The sequence below is a fragment of the Zalophus californianus genome, chromosome 1 (genome assembly GCF_009762305.2).
Source record: "Zalophus californianus isolate mZalCal1 chromosome 1, mZalCal1.pri.v2, whole genome shotgun sequence".
Lineage (NCBI taxonomy): Eukaryota > Metazoa > Chordata > Mammalia > Carnivora > Otariidae > Zalophus > Zalophus californianus.
The window spans coordinates 189,183,694-189,203,359 of record NC_045595.1 but is presented as its reverse complement, the minus strand read 5'-3'; the positions used below and the strand labels follow the sequence as shown (position 1 = coordinate 189,203,359).

The following is a 19,666-nucleotide window of genomic DNA, read 5'->3' as shown; positions in this document are numbered from 1 at the left end:
TGAACCAAGAGTGGGCAGAATTAGCAAAACATGGATTATTCATATGCTGCCATCTGTAGCCAATTGTGTCAAATTTATTCCAGATCCATAATGGGAATTCTCCAGATTATTCCCATATTGGTGGCCTGAGTACAATCGGTTTTTACATCTCTCCAGGAGAACCAAATGAAAATTCCATGGGATGCTTACATTTGGAATCATGTCAGGGGCTCCAGAAAGAACTTACTGTTCATATTTTGCAAGCAATCTTTTTTCTATTATGATGTTAATATGAGGGACAACATTGTTTTTTTGTTTATCAACAACCTTCATTTTGTGAGTAACGCAAGGATAATTTTATTCATATTACCTTCATGAATTAAGACCTTTTTTATTTCCCAAAACACTATGTGTAACTAAAAAGAAATAGAATGGAAGTGATTTGTACATGAATTGAACCCACCTTAATCAGATCTTTTTTCTATTGTTCCCCAATTCTTTAGCTAGAAGAAAGATATTACAGAACTATGGATTTTATATGACATTATGAGAGAATGGAATATTCCACATATTACTTTTCAAAATTGAAACTTTAATCCATTAACAAAACACAAATATACATATATATATATATTTCTAGAAAACATTGTATATTTTGACTTACCAAACAGAACATATTGTCATAATTTTTGTTTTATCGGTAGATTTAGTTTTCTAGGTGTCATTAGTATGAGCTTTGGTTATTGAGTTTTGGTTGAACATAGTGTCCCAGTTCTATAATGGAGCAAGATAGGTTTTCACAAAAAAGGAAGGTGCATCAATGAAATGAAAAGACAAGCCACATACTGGGAGAAAATATTTGCAAAAGACTTATCTGACAGGGTTTTATATATATATATATATGTTATCCAAGATATATGAAAAACTCTAAAATTCAACAGTAAGAAAACAAACAACCTAATTAAACAACAGGCCAAAGACCTTAACAGACACCTTACAAAGAAGAGGTACAGATAGTAAAGAGCCACATCATGTTATCAGAGAAATGCAAATTAAAACAACAATGAGACACCACTTACACCCTTATTAGAAGGGTCAAAATTTGAAACACTGATAATACCAAGTGCTGCAAAGGATGTGGAGCAACAGGAACTTTCGTTCATTACTGGGGGGGAACCCAAAATGGTACAGCCACTTTGGAAGATATTTTTTCTTACAAAACTGAACATACTCTTACCATATGATCCAGCAACTGTGCTCCTTGGTATTCACTCAAAGGAGTTAAAAACATACATCCACACAAAAACCTGTACACATATGTTTACAGCAGCAGGTTGGAGCGAAGGACAGGGTGATCAGGCACAGCACAGTGAGACTACTCTCTATGCTCCAACAGTGGTAGATGTCATTATTTGTCCAAACCCAGAGAAAGTACAACATGAAGAGTGAATCCTAATGTAAACCTCATGGATTTTGGGGGATAATGATGTATCAATGTAGGTTCATCAACTGTAACAAATGCACCACTCCGGTGGGGGATGTTGATAATGAGGGAGGCCGTGCATATGTGGGTGGGCAGGTGGTATACGGGAAATCTCCATATTTTCCTCTCCATGTTGCCCTGAACCGAAACCTGCTCTAAAAAAAATCTAAAAAAGAATGTGTTTCCTTAACTTGCCATAGCATCAAGTATTGTGCATAGTATAAATTCAATACAAGTTTTCAAAAATAGACGTGGTTATTTATCTATAAGCTACATGTTTTTATATATTTATGTTTTATGCTGTATTACATGTTGTATTATATATATTTTATAATTTGGGTTTCAATAACTTCATTTATTTTTTTTTTCTTTGTCAGGATGTCAATCTTTTCCTGTCAGGGTCTATGCCAACTCCGTATTTACTGAATTTAATCTGCTGTGGCTCAGAAATAAAACATATAATCAGAACATTATAGTCATGTCAAGGTTGCTATCATTCCTTTAATAGCTAATAAATAATGAGTACGGCATATGGGTAAGGTGCTATGCAAGAAATAGGCCCATATCTTCAGAAAGCTTAAAATCTTGTAGAAATGATAAAACATGTCAAAAAGTTCTTATTTTAAAAGATTTATTTATTTATTTTGGAGAGAGAGAGAGCGGAGGAGGGGCAGAGGGAGAGGAAGAGAGAGAATTCTCAAGCAGACTCCCTGCTTCATCCCAGCACCCCGAGATCATGACATGAGTGGAAATCAGAGTCGGATGCTCAACTGACTGAGCCACCCAGGCACCCCACAAAAAGTTCTTTAACATAAGGCCAAATATTTTCCCTCCAGCAAGTTATGACCGTTAAGACATAGGTACCTTTAAACATGGAATGTGATTGAGAATAGGTGTAAAGAGAAGGTTGGGTGCGAGGGGGTGAAAACAAAAACTAGACGAGCTTTATGTGGACCTAGACATTATAGCTAAGTTAAAATCTGGAAAGGAAGAATAATTCTGTGACATATTTCAAAATTCACTCTATGCTTTAAGCATTACAAAAAAATCATATAATTGATGGGATGTGTGCTGCAAAGGTTGTCTGATAGCATGATGGTATCTAGAAGGCACCAAAAAAAGTAAGTATTTGGTGTAATATCTGTTCTAGTGAATCAATACCAAACTTCAGGCCAAAGATAGAAAAAAAAAAGAGTTCAGATGCAATGCATATACATGAATAAAATCATTATTGCATATTTTGTTTGATTAGATAGTTCAAGTATGACACAAGGTAGACCTGAAACCCTTGACTGTTTTCAAAATAATTTTGACGTTGATTTCTAACGAACAAACTGCATGCATTGCTTGTCCAAATGTGTGTTTTCTTATTATTTGAAAATGGAAAATGATATGAAAAGAGAAGAATATGTGTGTGTGTAGTGTTATTTACTTACAGTTAAATAATTAAAAGTATTCCTTATGATGCTTTCAATTTTAAAGAAAAGGAACATCTTATTTGTTATTTTCATTTTAATGTAAGAAAGAAAAGAAACTAGATCCACAAAACTTAAAAGTAGTATTTACATATACTAAGTACATACTTTGGTTAAAATAATAATTTAAAACTTAAAATAGAATCTGTTTTAGAAAACAGCTCTTAGGATAGTCAGAATTGGGGTCAGAGTTGACTATTTAATTTCACTTGCTTTATTCACTTCACAAACAATGCATCAATGATCACTTCACAAACAGTGCATCAATGATCACTGTGTTTAACTGCACATATTTGATTTGGACAATGGTGGTTCCTGAAAGATAAATTTCCAGGGTGTGGAGAATAGATCTATTTAACTATTCAGTCTGAGTTTCTGAAATGTTAACATGTGCATGTGTATATACAAAAATTTCCTACATATGTTGATCAAACATGGTCAATATGTTTTATTTCAAAAGATTTATTGCTTAGATTATACTACAAAACTGTTTTTCCCCATATACATAATAAGCATCTAAGAACATATTTATACAGTCCTATCACTATATTTAAAAACTTATTTTATACTTGACCCTTCCTACTCCCTTCACTATCATTTGTCCAAATTATAGTGAAATCCCTTTCTTCAATAGGAATAGTGAACTGTTATTTTTCTTTCTATAGTTGCAGGTATTCATGCTTGCTAGTAATAGGGAAATAAGTACCAACTTAAGTCAAGGAAGTGCTTTTTATTTTTATTTTTTAAAGATTTATTTATTTCTTTTGGAGAGAGAGAGAGAGAGAGAATGAGTGGGAGGGGCAGAGGGAGAGAGAGAGAAAGGGAAACTCAAGCAGACTCCACGCTTATCGCAGAGCCCGATGAGAAGCTCAATCTCACAACACTGCGATCACGACCTGAGCCGAAATCAAGAGTTGGAAGCTCAAACGACTGCACCACCAAGGCACCCCAAGGAAGTGCTTTTTAAAGACTGGGGAGTTGCTACAGAAGGAAGTCTCACCACCATGAGCACACCCACATGTCCCTCTCATTTACTTAGATAGGTTTCAACAGAGGCAGAAAAACTGTGTAGAGGGATGCTATAAAAGAGATTGCCCTGCTGACACAGTCTTGACCAGATATTCGGATGTCATTTTTGCATTGTGACCCTGAGTAAGTCATTTAATCAGTGTATGCTGACTTTCCTCTCCTTTGCAACAGGAATAAAGATAATAATTACCCTATTTGGTTATTGAAAGAATTAAATAAATTAATTAACCTAAAAGGGTTAGAACATGTCTAGTACATAGTAAGCCTTAAATAGTTAGCTACTATATCATTTTTTAAGCCTCCAAACTTTATGCCCAACTAAAAAAAATAACAAAAATCTATCTAGCAGTATTTCCCAGCAACATTTCTTATGAACACCAAGGGTATAACCATGATTGTACATTTATTTGATGCTATATTTTACAACTATCATTTGATAGTTATCACATCTTTAAAAGTTAAGCAGAGCAGGTGTTATTATTCTCATCTACCAATCAGTGAACTGAAGGTCAGAGCGATTAACATATCTGCTTAAAGTAATATAACCAGGATAGAAATCCCAGCAACCCAAGCCATCTGATTCCTATCCAAGTGCTAATTTTCTTTCATTAGGCATGCTGTTTTTTTTAAAAAAGTAAATTTTTTAGCTTGTTGTATTATTTCCTTTCTGTTTCTCTCTCTGTCTCTCTCCCTCTCTTTCCTCCCCTCCCCCCCCCGTACCACCTGTGGGGTAATGGGAATAGGCGGAGGCATAGACTATAACATTATTTCTTCTGTATAATTGTGCTAAATATTTTTTAGTATTGTTTCGACTACTATATGTTGGGATGTTTTTGTTTTGTTTTGTTTTGGAGGAGGAAGGATAAAATTCGCTGAAAATAAGTAAAAGTAGGGGCATCTGGGTAGCTTAGTCAGTTAAGTGTCAGATGGTTTCAGCTCAGGTCATGATCTCAGAGTCCTGAGATTGAGCCTCTGCATGGGGCTCTGCACTCAGGGGCGGGGGAGTCTGTTTGAGATTCTTTCCCTCTGCTTCCCACCCCCCCACTTGTCCTCTCTCTCTCTCTCTCTCAAATAAATAAATAAATCTTTTTTTAAACAAGTAAAAGTAAATGATTTTGGGTTTGGTGAATTCTGATTCTCTGGACTGTTTGCTTTATGCAGAGAAGAACATGAGGAATGTGAGGAACGTTCAGAGTTCTGTTTTGAGATAACTGCTGAAAAAGCATTCAGTTAGGAATTCAAGTTGAATTATACTGTCATCCAGTTTTATCAACATAAACATATCAAAAGATGTCTTTGGTGATTATTTTCATCAACAAAAGGCCTACTTCTCTAAAAAGCATCTTTCTTATAGATTTTCCTATATAATCTTGAATCTTTGCAATTAAATTTTATTGCTTTCAAATATAGTTATTTTTGTTAACAACTTCTCCAAAGATCAAATTATAAGAATAGGACCACATGTATTATTAAAGAGATTGTACTAACTTAAATGTCTGTGAATCTTAGATTTTACAAAACTCCGTGTACCATTCTTAAATGGAAACTTGAGGTTGAAACCTAAATCTAACCAATATTTATATATACACTCAGGTTAAACTTTCTTGCAAACCACAAATAACAGGTAGGATTCTTAGAGATTTTCAAACAAAACATCTATTTTATCATAATTAAATAAAATTTAATTTATTTAAAATATGTCTTCTGATATTTCATTTTTTAAAATATTCATTAACATGTAATACAGGTTCACTTAAGGCAAGTCAGAAATCCAGAAACTCCATAAGAAAACAAATACTTATCCTATTAGACTGCATTGCATACATCTAAAGAATAATTACAATTTAGAATAGTGATGGAGAATCATCAATCTGGGTTTATTATCAAATTTTTTCTTTACTAGGGGAATAATGTATTTTCTGTTCTAATCTATATTAAATCAGGATAGTTGAAAAAGTCTTGATTTAGACAGAAAGTGTACGTTCACACCTGATAGTTATCATGAAGACTCATATTTGGGCAAAATGTCATGTGTATTAAAAGTAAAATTATTATGACACGCAAAGGAGTTGGAGTTTGAATCATGAAATTCGGCATCACTACTTTAGTCTGTTGTTTTAATGACTGAAAATTCAGTTATATTCAGTCATACAATGCAGACGAATTAGATAAGAAAAGTGGCTAAGATACATTGATTACTCTAAGTTTCCTCGAGATAGGGAAGAGAACAGAAGCAAAAAATGTTCCAAGAAGGATCAAAAGAGTAATATTTAATCACTTGTTTTCACCAGGAGAGCTTTCTGCAGGTTCTAAAATATGTAAACTGTACTGGTGTAATCTTATCATCCTTTGCCTCTCTGAAGAAGAGTACACAAATGTGTTTAACCAACCCAAATCCTACCTCTTTGTTATTTACTTGGTTTAGAAACCCTCCTGAGGGCTTTTCATTCAATAATGACAAATATTTTTATTCATTTAAATTTGAAGGGGATTTACTTAAAAATATTTGAGAAGCTGAGGAGGGATGAGCTTCTCCCATTAGAATGTAAACTCCATGAGGGCAGAGATATTTGTCTGTTTTGTTGACTGCTCTATCCCCAGTGCTTTGAGGAGTGTAGGCACAAAAGAGATGCTTGAAACATTTGTCAAACCAATGAATATTGAGTTGTTCTCACTTGTATAACCAAGTTAAGTTCCTAAGGTGGTTTTTCTCTTTGGGAAAAAAAAAAATGCTGTTTTATGTCAAAGTTTAAGTTGAATGTCTTTACTGACCAAAGTAATACTCTGAAAAAATTAACATATGTAGTCAGCTTTACAAAAATCATTAGTGTGTATATATGTATAGTCACTCATGCTCGAAATAACAGTTGCAGCAATATGAACATATTCCTAGCATCTTTCGCTATAGATTGCAATAGAGTATAAATGCGAAACAGCTTTTATTATTCTACAACATGAAAAAATGTTCTTTTCCATACTTACGGTATGCTGTACATTTTTTTAACAGACAAAATTTGAGACTAAATTCTCTGTCAGTAATAAACTAGGCAGTATATAATTTTACTACAAAAATTTTGGTTATACTGTGATTTTGATGAGTATTTCTGAATCTTAAATTTACCAAACACCAGCTATAATGGTATTCCTTATTAAAAGTATGGGAAACACTGTGATAAAGCCAAACATTCAAGAGCTAAAATGCATCATTGAATTTTGAATCCTCAAGAGCAAACATGGCATACACTGAAAAGATACATTTTCTTGGGGGTATTTCATTAGAGTTATATTGTGGTTTTCACTAGTGATAATAAACCAGTAAAATGAATTATTTCAGCAAAATATTTGTCTTGCATTTGACTTTTCCATCATGGTATGTAGATATTTCCTATCTAAGCATTTCTTTATGAGCATGCTTATGGTCACAATGTGGCAGACATCATCCACCCTCAGAAATTTGGGAGACCAGAGGAAGGACCATCACACTACAGAGCTGCACTGTGTCTCTAAAAGTTTAAGAGTATTTATCTACTACAACGTTAACACATTGTAGTTTCTGGCATTTTCTCCCTTGTTCATCTTACACTGGCCATTTATTCAATTGAAAAGATTTTGTGTAGGTGACATTGGGGGTGGCAGGAATTCTTTCTCATTCCTGATGTTCTCTTCATATGGAACAATCCAGCCTCTCTCCTTCTCTTAGTCAGTCTTCGTAGTGACCCAATCTGATTGACAGGTCTGCAAGAAAAACAGTCCATGTATAAATCAATCCCCCTTGCTGCCCTATTTTCTTGGGGGATGACCCTCCTCCTACAAAAAGAGCTATCAGGCAATAAAATGGGGCCTGTCCCACAAGGGAGACCTGGTTTTTCTAGGCTGAAGAGATGGGTAAGTTCTGATTCACCTGCAGAGCTAAGCTACATCCTCTAATCTAGTCTTTATCCACAATAAATGTGATATTTTGACCTTCTGTCTACCTCTTCTTTCCCATCCTTTGTCTTTTTTCATGGTTGGTTCAGAACTCAAGGGAGGCCAGCCTGTAGGGTATGTTTTTATCAGATATTTTAAATTAAGACACTTAGCCGTTGAAGAAAAATCAACATGTGGAATTTTGCCTCACTTGCAATTTGAGTAGATTCAGTTTGTGGTTATGAATTAGTCTATCTTCCATATGCTCTCTTTACATAATTCTTAGTTTTGTTTATTCCTTAATGTGTCACTTAGGCCACAGAAAATTTCCTGTGAATCCTTTTTAACAGTACTGAGTACATAACTGATGCTTCTCTTCATACATGAACATTACTGATCAATCATTAGCAAGCAGATAACAGTGTGTAGTTGTGGACTTTTTCCAGGCCTGTTGTTGGAGTTACTTTATCTTGTCCAATTTCCTTATGGTCAGTGGCATGCAACGATGAGAGAGTTGGCCTGAGTTTGAACTATAGTCTATAACGCAGGAAGAGAGCAAACCTCACCAGCCCCCATAGGCATCAAATCCAGGCTTTGGCCTCATTAGCTCCATGATTCAACCAACTGAGCTAATCAACCACAGATGCACAATTATTATCAACTGCTGATTCCACTTCTTGAGGACTATGGGCTGACAAACTGTATCAAAATGTATGTAGGATAAACTCAGTTGTGTTGTATGAAATATATTTGCAAAAGTAAAAAAAAAAAATTCATTGTCTTTTCCTTTTCTTCAGAAATCTTAACAATCGTGGTAACCGTATCCAAATAGAATATTGATCCAGAATAAAAGAAATACCAACGCCTCCCTTCCCTTCATCCCCCCATTCCACACACACTCACACACGCACACAAATGTGCACAAATGTCCAGTGGCACCTAGAAGCTCTCCTGTGGATATCCAGTATTCTATGGCTACACCAACAAAATGGTTTTGGCAGTTCTCTTAGTCCTTACTACCCTTTTCTCTTCTATACAAAGGAGTTCCCTAATCTTTTGCCAAGGTCTTCACCCTCCTTGGCTCACTCATTCACTCCCTGTCTTTTATTTCTCTTCTCTGCTTTCTCTCTTCCTACTATACTGGACTGACGGGAAAAATTCTTTTTATGATGGCCGATGTAATCTCTTGAAAAAAAAAAGCAGTAAACCCAAATAAATCTAGCAAAATATTTTTCCCAATTAAAAATGATTACCGATTGTGTCCTGAGAATACACAAACTGTGATTAGCAAATAAATTTTTATTATTAATTATATTATTAAACTATCTTAACAAACAAACAAATGAAAAACCCTAACTGCTAGCTTCATGATGATTAAGCTACTTGGAACATCCGTGCTGCATTATAAGTGGTTAATCACAGGCAAAAACCCCATGTACTCCCAGAAGTTCCTTTTTCCTATTTTGTTCTCTGCTGGTAAGACAAGGAAATACTTGTGCCTTTTAGAGCTTAAGAAACACATAAGATTCTTTTTTTCTGGCACTCTCCAAATGAAAACTGAATTATGATACAAGAAGTTCCAACCTGCCTATTTAAGTATACTTTCTCACAGACTTTTTTTATTTATATGATCTTTTCTCGTGGAAATAAATTATTTATCTAAGCAATTTTTAGATAAACTTCATGCTCATGTATTTTAGAGTAAGAATTTTAAGTCCTGGTTTGAATCTACCCCAACTTGACTTGTATTAATTCAGCATAGTTACAATTTTTAAAAATAGATCTACTTTAAGACTTTATCTAAAATAGCTACTTCATTTTTTTTTTCCTTTGAGCATGGTGCAATCTGGTGCAATCAATTCTTGGTCTTTGCATTTTGATTTAATATCTTAAGTAGCTTTATACTTGTCTACTCAATAGTGTTCATTTCCTGAAGTAGTCATCAAAAATATCAAAACACTTATTAAATATTGTCAGACATTTTTTTTCATCATTTGCTATTTTTGGTATCATAAAGCTTGCGATGCCTTTCTGCTCCATGATTCTGCCACAATTTCCCTTTTGCCATCTTCATGTTACCATCGAAACTATTTACAATTTCTCTTCATCATAAACAAGGAAGTCTTCTCTTTTCTCTAAGTAGGTAATTACCACATTGATGTTTTAATTATCACTGTATCTCACTATATCTGCAAAAAAAAATTAGATAAATTGGCCCCAAACAGTAAACTATATAATTTAAATCTATTTTTCCCCCTAAGTGTTTTAGGCATTTTAGGGCCAAGGATAATTAGGCTACCTGTCAGGATCCTACCAAAGCCCTAATTCAGACAAGTACAGCTTTAGAAAGTGAAATGTTATCCTCCCCCTTTAAAAATGAAAGGTCTGCATTTACCCGAGCAAATTCCTGGAGATTTTCAAACACGGGTCACTAATGTCCAAAATAGAAGTTGCAACCACAGGGTTCAAAGAGCCCTAAAAAATACTCACTTCAGTAAATAAAATTCACACAATATTTTACTTACATCTCTATAACTCTTCCATGATTGACAACGTAGAAATAATATGTAGCAATATACATAGGTCATGAGCTATGAGTTACTACACTTTGACCTATAAATATGTAAATAACATTCTTTGAGGGGGGTACAAATGGCAAAAATAAACAAATAGATTCACCAAGACTTGGTATAAAGGTCTACAAATACCCAAGGGGAAAAGCATATTTAAAACAATCTTTTGAGCAATCAAAACAGCTTATTTGGATCACTTAATTGTCAATTTATTGATATGAAAAAATCAGTTGTTGAAGCAGCAGGGCAAATGGAACTGACCAGGCCATTGCTGATACAATATATACATAGAACATTGATATGTCAAAACCATCTTATATTGACCCCCTTAGTCAGGGTAGAGTCTACATAGCAAAAGCTAGTGTACATGGTTAAGGCTCTTTGGTCCTGTTCTAAAATCAAAGCAACAACAGCAGCAATGACAATGGCAAAACACTGTTTGTAGTGTTTATCCTCTCATTACAAAAATGAACCTTATGCCTCCAATGGGCAGGAAAGAAAATGTCCCATTTTGTGGAAAGAATCCTCGTGCTTGTTTTGCAGAACTCCATCTTATAAATGACCTCTAAAATGGCATTCTAATTGACAAGCACTATATAAGTTACTAGTTTAAAATGGGAAATATATTCCTTTATCCCTTGTAAGATTCATATAAGCATCAAATTCATGGCTTCATCAAATACGCTATCAGTTTAATCTGGAGCGTGCATTCTGATAATTTATAGAATTAGTGAAAAGTGAAAAGGCCTTCTTGGCTCAAAAAGAAATTCTGTTGGTTTAACTTTTTACCATCTTTCTGGCAGCTAGCTTATGTTCCACGAAAGATTGGTTCAGCTGCTTAGTAGATGGCATTTATGAAACCATAGGGGGATGGTACCCATTACGTACCTGCTAGCTTTTATTCCATAGAGAGAGAGTCTTCAGTCCCGAGCCATCAAATGGGTCACTAACCCTTGCCAACAATCTCAAAAGTACTGGCTGTTGTTCAAACATACTGGCTGTATAGGGCATATGCCTGGTTCAGCAAATTCTACTGCCACTGTTGGAAAATACTTCAAAGTGCGTGCTCTTAGTGGATTCGTAATACTATGTAGTATTATCTTTGTACAGACAGGACAATGTGGATTTTTAATAATGCCTTTAACTGAGAGAGATAAGGAATGCATTAACAAAACTATATTTTGCTCACAAAACTAAACCAACAACCTTCAGACCAAACATACGAGGGTAGTTATAAGATTAAAATAGAGATATATAGTAAATTAAATGCCTCAGGTGTCCTCTTTGTCTCACGCTGTTCCTCATTGTCACCACTTGAAGCTAAAAGCTTATCACTCACTCCACACCTGCACTACAGTAACTTCTGACTCCAGGTTGCCTCTTGTCTTTCTTCCCACCCTTCAACTGTCACCCATATATTGCACACTCCTTCCAGACTCAACTATTTTAAACACTACTCACATCATATTATGACCCTGCTTAAATATCAGTTATGGATTGCCCTGTCAAACCACACCAAACAAAGACTTTTCTCTCTAGACGTAAACACCATACATAAACTGTTTCCATCATCCTCATCTAAATTTATTTACTGTGATTCGCCAACAAATACTTCCGAATACCTCTCAGCGTCTCATTAAAGATCACGTCCACTGGAAACTGCATTTTCTCGTTTGGAAGATTCCCCTCACACAAAACGCATTCCACTGTTAACCTTGTTTCACTAACAAGTTCAGCATGGTCTTCAACATTATGATCCTGGTGTTTCCATGGAGCACTTTTTTTATTATTGCCACCATCATGAGGCCCCATCTCCTTTCAACTCCAATGCCCTTAATAACACTTCCTGGTAAAACGACTTTGTATTATTCAAAATTCTTTTGTGTGTTTTAGACACATTTGCATAATTATATCATAACATATTTGAGAGAAGGTACTATGTTAATTACTTTGGTATCTTTTTCTATGACAAAAACTATACTAAAGTATTGCAAACACTTAAAAATTATTGATCAATTGTAGTGCATTTCCACAAGTAACAAAAAATTAGAGCACTGTATTCTTGCCCACTTCTGAATTCATAAAGCATTTTCTCCTTGCTTTTCTAGTAATGGAAGTGGTTTTTAAGATATAACAAAATTCCTTTTTGTTATGAAAGTTAGAATGTGTAACATGGTACCAACATTAAAAGGTAAAATTCTTGTATATGATAACATGAATTTCCATACATATATGGTAATTTCGGAACCACGAGAAGACATGTAAATAAATTTCTGTGTACTTAATTTCTGGTCAAAAATGTAGAAACTAAACCCCAAATACTACATACTATTTTGCCAGTTCCTGAAAAATCAGTACAACTATACTAATGGTATAAGAGAGCTTGGCAATAAATACCCCTTTAATAATTCTTTATTAAAATATTATTTTTGGATTTCTGAAGGAATTTCATTTTCTTTCCTTCTTTTCCTTCTTCTAAACTAAATAAGCTAGCAATTAAAGTTTTTTAAGCTCTGTGATCAGTAACAGTGACATACCTCAGGGGTGATCGATTTTTGTTAAACTGCACTAATGAGTATTGGATAGATTTAACCATTTTGAAAGCTTTTTGTCCTTTTGTAAGAAATTCAGTTTATTATTTTGTCTTTGCATTCCTTTAAATGCCACTTATAATTATAGAGGTAAGCTCCCATTATAATACTTGTAGAATTTTTTACAGACATAAAGAAGTGACTTTCTAAAGTCAAAAGCTATGGCAATTCTTTTTTAATTTTTTTATTATTATGTTCAGTTAGCCAACATATAGTACATCCATTTGTTTTTGATGTAGTGTTCAATGATTCTTTAGTTGAGTATAATACCCAGTGCTCATCACAACACATGCCCTCCTTAATACCTATCACCTGGTTACCCCATCCCTCCACCCCCTCCCTTCTGTAACCCTCAGTTTGTTTCCTGGAGTCCAGAGTCTCTCATGGTTTGTCTCCCTCTCTTATTTCTTTCCATTCAGTTTTCCCTCCTTTCCCCTTTGGTCCCCCAAAGATACAGATGTAGTGAAAAGAAGGGGCACATGCACCCCAATGTTCATAGCAGCAATGTCCACAATAGCCAAACTGTGGAAGGAGCACAGATGTCCGTCAACAGATGAATGGATAAAGAAGATGTGGTTCATATATACAATGGGATATTACTCAGCCATCAGAAAGGATGAATACCCACCATTTGCATCAACATGGATGGAACTGGAGGGGATTAAGCTATGGCAATTCTATTTTGTAGTTACTACTTTAAAATGCAGGGATCACTGGTCACTTATCCCAACCAACCAAAATAGCAACAAGGGGTCCAGGAAAAGCTGTCCTAGATAAGATTTCTAATTTCTCTGAACCTCATTATTTCCTTGTATTCACACAGCTCTATCCTGTTCCTTCTTGCTTACTGATCTAATCTGCCCACCCTAACACTTTTGTATATATATATAATCTGTGAAGAGTGGGACATAATGAATATTGTTTTTATATTGATAATATTAATATTGATAATATTTTGATAATACTGATAATAGATGGTTTATTAATATTTCAAATATTAATATGATAGAGAGATGCCTAGTGCTCTGGAAAGAAATGCAGCTTAAGAGATTGTTCAAAACACAGAGATGGGAACTGAAAAATATGATAGTCTGTAGGAACTATAATGGAAAGGTCAAAGTCATGGGATGGTCTGGGGAAACTAGTGTGCATGGTTTTTTTTTGTGGTTTGTTTTTGCTATAAGTAACATATATGTGCAAAGTAAAGAGAAGAGCTTTGATAATCAATTTATTTCCATGTATGTGTTCATTTTAGCATTGTAGGACTATTCCCTGAAATATGATATTTTTCTCACTTCAAATTCAAATAAAGCAGTTTCTTAAAAAAATCCAAAAAAGATGTGTTGTCTGCTTCTTTGTAGAATTCATAGTTACCGTTCATCTTTTATACTATTTAACTGCATAGGAAAGGCGCAGAAAACAGAAATAAATCAAGAAAACTCCATAATCTAAAATACACTTTCTTTTTGCTTCTTCAAACTGCTTCAGTGTTAAATTTAAAATTATATTTCTATTTTTCCTGCTCTTAATTTTCTAAAATAGCTGCTATTTCTACGTTAACATTAAAAAAGAGGAGATGTTATACCAATACTTCTTTGTTTCATCTGCCCTGAGAAAAACAATCTCAATTAATGATGCAATACCTCACAGTCCCCTTTCTTAACCTGTATTCAGCTCAGTGGCCTTTTAACGAAAACCCAAGTTCAGTAATATGAAGGTATCCATTTCCATGGAATTGACAACACCCAAATTATCCCTTTAATAACTGAATATAGTGGTCCCTGAAACTCAGATCACTGACAGTAATGAGTCTGTTTTCATCCCCCAAAATATTGTACATAATTATATTCACGAATTTCATTTCATGAGCTCTATTTCATACTCTCTCACATTAAGGAGGGCAACGTTTCGTTTGTCTTGTGAACTCAGTTACCGTTTCCAAGCGTCAAAGCAGAGAGGATGGTGGCATCGGTCAAAGGACACTGTCCTTTGAGATTAGTAAGCCCCTTTGCCCCTGTATCTGCATGAATGCTCTGTTCAGCTTGAGAATTTCTTAAAATTTATGTGCTCTAGTTAGTTGGCATCTTCTATCCCTCTATAAGAAAGGCATTTCTATGATTAAAGCATAGGTGTTGGATGCCAAAACTACCAACCCAAAAGTGAAAAATTAAAAAATTGTTGGTGGGTTGTATTTTCATTTGTTTTTGGCTACAGGATTTAAAAAATGGCCAGTTGAACTGAAGTGTTGATGAAGTACATTGCGTGGTCCCAAGTACTGTGGCTTGGTGCCACCTAACCAGATGACTTCCCAGTACACTCAGGCTCTCAGACGTCTCTATACTCCATGACACCAGAGATCATTTCCTACACAGTATCTCTTTTCTTAATAAAGCAAAAGTAATTCATAGTGGTATAAGATGAAAGCACTAGAAACACACAATTTAAAGATGGAAACTATTACTTTTGTGAGAAATAGGAAAGGACTCTAATAAAAAACATTTGTCAAAGGTAAGGTTATAGATAAACAACACGCCAGACTGGTACTGAGAATTACAAGAGATTGAATTTATATGGTGAACATTCACTCAAATTTCATCTATTAGAGCTTCATAAGTTAGGAATAGAGTGGAAGTGGGAAGAAGGTACTGAGAAACTTTCACAGTTTTGTCTATGCATGCTTATTTCATGCAAAGTTTTAGACTGCTATGAGGTCTAATCATTAGATTCAAGTGTGAGCTTTTAGAGGAGGGTGAAGGAAAAGCGTGATGGGAAAAACAGATTACACAGAAAAAGAGGAAAATTAAAAGAGAACAGAGATCAAAGGAAATAATAAAAGCAAGAGACAGGCTGATTAAAAAGGGAAATGCTGTTATACAGAAACCAAAAAAGCTAACACATAGCAGTTAGGTTTGGCAAATTTCATTTTGTTTCAAATGGGAGCTAAAGCAAAAAATTGAGGTTTGAACTGTTGAAAAGCCAGCTTATGAAGCTTAGGATTTAATTTCAAACTCAGCTTTTCCCCATTTTTCTAGCATGGAGGTTTTCCTTTTAAAAAAGAGTCTTTGATCTTTTGCTTTAACGAGTCTGGTCAATATGTAAAGAATCAAAATTGTGAGTGTTGATGCCTCTATTTTGTTAAATCAAGTATTAAACATTGCACTATTTGTGTGGTCTGAAGACTATTGGAATTGTACTTTGTTTGACTGAGGTGTTTGAAGATTCTGGAAACAAAGTGCCTAACCAGAAAGGCAAAGTAAACTTTTTTTTTTTTTTTGCCAGAAAGACATTTTATTTATTTTGATGAATTAAGCTGGATAATAAATAATTCTCTATATCAGAGTTAATCAGCAATTACATCTGATAAGTCAAAGTCATTAAGAAATGTGGATCCTGGTAACCCAGTGTACAACCTAAGAATCTGTACTATTTTTCACTCTAAATTCAACTAAACCAGTAACTAAACTTTCATTTAGTCCACTATCATAAATTAATAAACACTTAAAGGAATTCAAACTCTATCTAGGCTAGAGAAATAGCAAGTCTACTTCAGAGAGTTATTTAAAAAAAAAAAAAAGGCAACCCTAAACAATTTAAACTTTACTGATTGGTTTCCTATATATGGTTTTTATAACTGGACCTACCACTGATTATTAAAAGGACTACCAGTTTACTGATCACTAGCTGTAAATACTAGCTAAATAAGATATAAATATACATATAAATGCAAATGTAAATATAAATATATACCCAAATGAGACAGGTGATATTAACAGACGGAATAAAAAACTCATGATTTATTTTCTAGTTTTTAAAGTTACAGCTTTAAACACAAGCCAATAGAATTGATTATCAAATCAGTTGGTCTATTTTTCTAACAATAATTAACTTGTAAACTGAGTGCATATCTTGATTATTATGTTCTTAATTTTTTCTTTGGGAAGAAACATGTGTTTGGCTGAATGGAAGGCAGATTATCAAAAATGAGTTACACGTATCCCAAGAAAGCTACAAAAATAAATAGAGTTTAATAGCTACCATTGGTGACAGTTACACAAAGTTACTTTGCATAATTTTTTAATTAAATTTAAATGTACACTCATACTTATATAGAACATAATCACCATGTGCAAATTATTTTAAATTATCTTAACTGCTTCAAATACATATTATTTATATATCTTAAAGCTCTTTTTTAAAGACTCAACAACAAAATAAGATAAACATTACTAAGAAGTTCTGGATAGATAGACCTGGGGTTATTATTTTTGCTTGTTTGTTTTTGTTTTTGTTTTGACCTGAGGTTTACAAAGGGTCTACTGTTTTGTAATTAAATCTTATAGCAATAGGACATGTTCTCGATGTCTATTGAAATGCCTGTATTGGACTTTTCAGGCAAAACTGAATTCTGAGAACAAGAAACAGAGAGCAAGATGCAAGATGAAATAAACAGGGATCTCAGGTAAATGTTAGGGCATATTTATCAAATGTTAAGCCACAGGGAGGATTTTAGTTCGTAGAAATGGGGGAAGGGTTTTATGGGGAAAAGGAATGATATATACCAGTTTGACACAATTATAGGGTATGTGAAGCAGAGTTAAGAAATTTTGTGAGGAAAAAGGAAGTTGAGACTGGACGGTAAAGGTGATAGTCATCTGGACCACAAATGTGGAGTTTATTTTGTGGATGACTGTGACTTGTTGATATTCCCCACACAGTGTGGTCAGGATGTGCTCTGGGTATAGGTAGCATGGTGGTAGCAATAGATTAAAGGTAGTTAAGTGGGAAGACTGGAAGCTAGAAGACTCTTAAGGAATGGTGTTAAACATTTAAAAACTTTATCCACTAATTAGTATAAATGAAAAAAATCTAATTTAGAATGACAAACTGCAAATTTTTATGCTTATCTAATTAGCAAACATTAAACATCATAAGACTTTCCAATATTGGCAAGAGAGAGGTGAATTTGGAAGTCTTGCAAATTTCACATGGTAATATAATTTGGTACAATCTTTCTGGAAAGAAATTTTGCACAATGTTATCGAAAGCTCTACATTGCAGGATTATAGTAATTCCATTTCTAGAAATATATCTAGAGGAAAAATTGAAATGCAAATCAGTATTTCCATAAAATGGGAGTCAGATACATATGTGAAATAAGATATTGAGCTGCTGTAAAACTTTTACATACAAAGAAATTTTATTTCATGAGAAAGTACTTACTGACTTAATATTAAAACAGTGATAAAAGCAGGTAAAATGTGTTTAGAAATTAACTAAAAATACATATATTTCATAAAAACCAAACCGTATCTGAAGGAAATAGCATAAAAATGAGAATAACTTTTTTTTCTGAGTGAGGGGATTATTCATTTATTCATACAGTAAGCAGTTACTGAGCATCTAGAACATCCCTGTCATCATTTAATATGGTTCTGGGAATACAAAAATAATTCAGCTTATAAAATATTAGGGAGAGTTAGATACTAAAGAAGTGCAGTGAATTGCTCTGTTTGATGTCTAATCTTATAGTGGGGTTTGCATAGGAGAGTGTGGACATGCTTAAGAGGAGCCCTGACCAGGAAATACACTGAGGCAAGAGTAGGGTCAGGCAGGGTAGGGACAGCATACAGAAAATAGCAGGAAGACTGATGAAAAAAGGCTACGTTGGAGAAGGTGGTGAGGCCAATTTTTGCAAGTTGTAGAGGTTAGGATATCGGGGGAAAAAATGAAGGATATCTTTTAGTTAAAATAGCGGAAACCTCACAAGAGTAAGGAGAAGCCAGCCATGAATCTGAGAAAGACAGTCAGATCAAGCTGAATGGAATGAAAGTGTCTAAAAAGAAGGATGTGTATGTAAGTTGATCAATGAGAAAATAAACATCTCAAAAATGCTTCCTTCAAAAAAGTCAAGATCGGATTCATGTGGCTATAAGATGAAAAGTCTAGTTCTACAAAGAAAACGGTTTTTTTTCTTAATACAATTTATTGTCAAAAGTGTTCTTACCAATTTTCATCTCCTTTTATGAATACACGAATTTCATTTTTTAAGCCAAAAATGACAAAAAATTTTATATTCTAATGGATTATTGATGCTAAAAATATGAACTTTTTTTTTTTTGCTCATGAAATTCTAAACTGGAAAAATATCTTAGTAGTTAAACTTAAGAAGTGATTTATTTTGGATACTAAATTAAAGATAAATCCCATAAAATTGGACACAAGCTTCTTGCTAAAAGTAGGTGGGAGCAATAAAAATAAATAAATAAATAAATAAATAAATAAAATAAGCAAACACTTACTTTAATTACATATTGCATCAAAAACTCATGAAAATACCAGTCGTGGATGACATAACTCAACATTCATTCAAATGACCATGCAGTCCCACCTCTGCCTCACCCCACTTTCCCCTCACTTCTACCCTGTCCTCTTGCAATCTTCAGTCATACTCCTGCAAACAACCTATGATAACTTCAGAACCTAGGAAGCGAAGGGAGTGTTTTTGTTTTGTTTTTAATCTCCGCCTTTAGAAAATTAAAAAAAAAATTCTCTCTGAAAGTACTCCAAATTCTCTTGACATTTATTGACCCTACACAGGACAGAGCTATATGTGACTATGTGGTCAAGGAA

The 19,666-nt window shown here is 34.1% G+C and overlaps 1 long non-coding RNA gene across 2 annotated transcripts in view; it reads right to left on the bottom strand.

Annotated features, from left to right (window-relative positions):
* Positions 1–19,666, bottom strand: part of LOC113918695 — a 310,636-nt gene that overhangs the window by 34,424 nt on the left and 256,546 nt on the right. The window contains exon 4 of one of the 2 annotated variants that reach the window (XR_004819661.1): positions 5,717–7,701. The exons of the other annotated variant lie outside the window; for it this stretch is intronic. This is a non-coding gene — a long non-coding RNA (uncharacterized LOC113918695). Of the gene's footprint in view, positions 1–5,716; positions 7,702–19,666 lie in introns of those variants that run through there. 2 annotated transcript variants of the gene reach the window in all.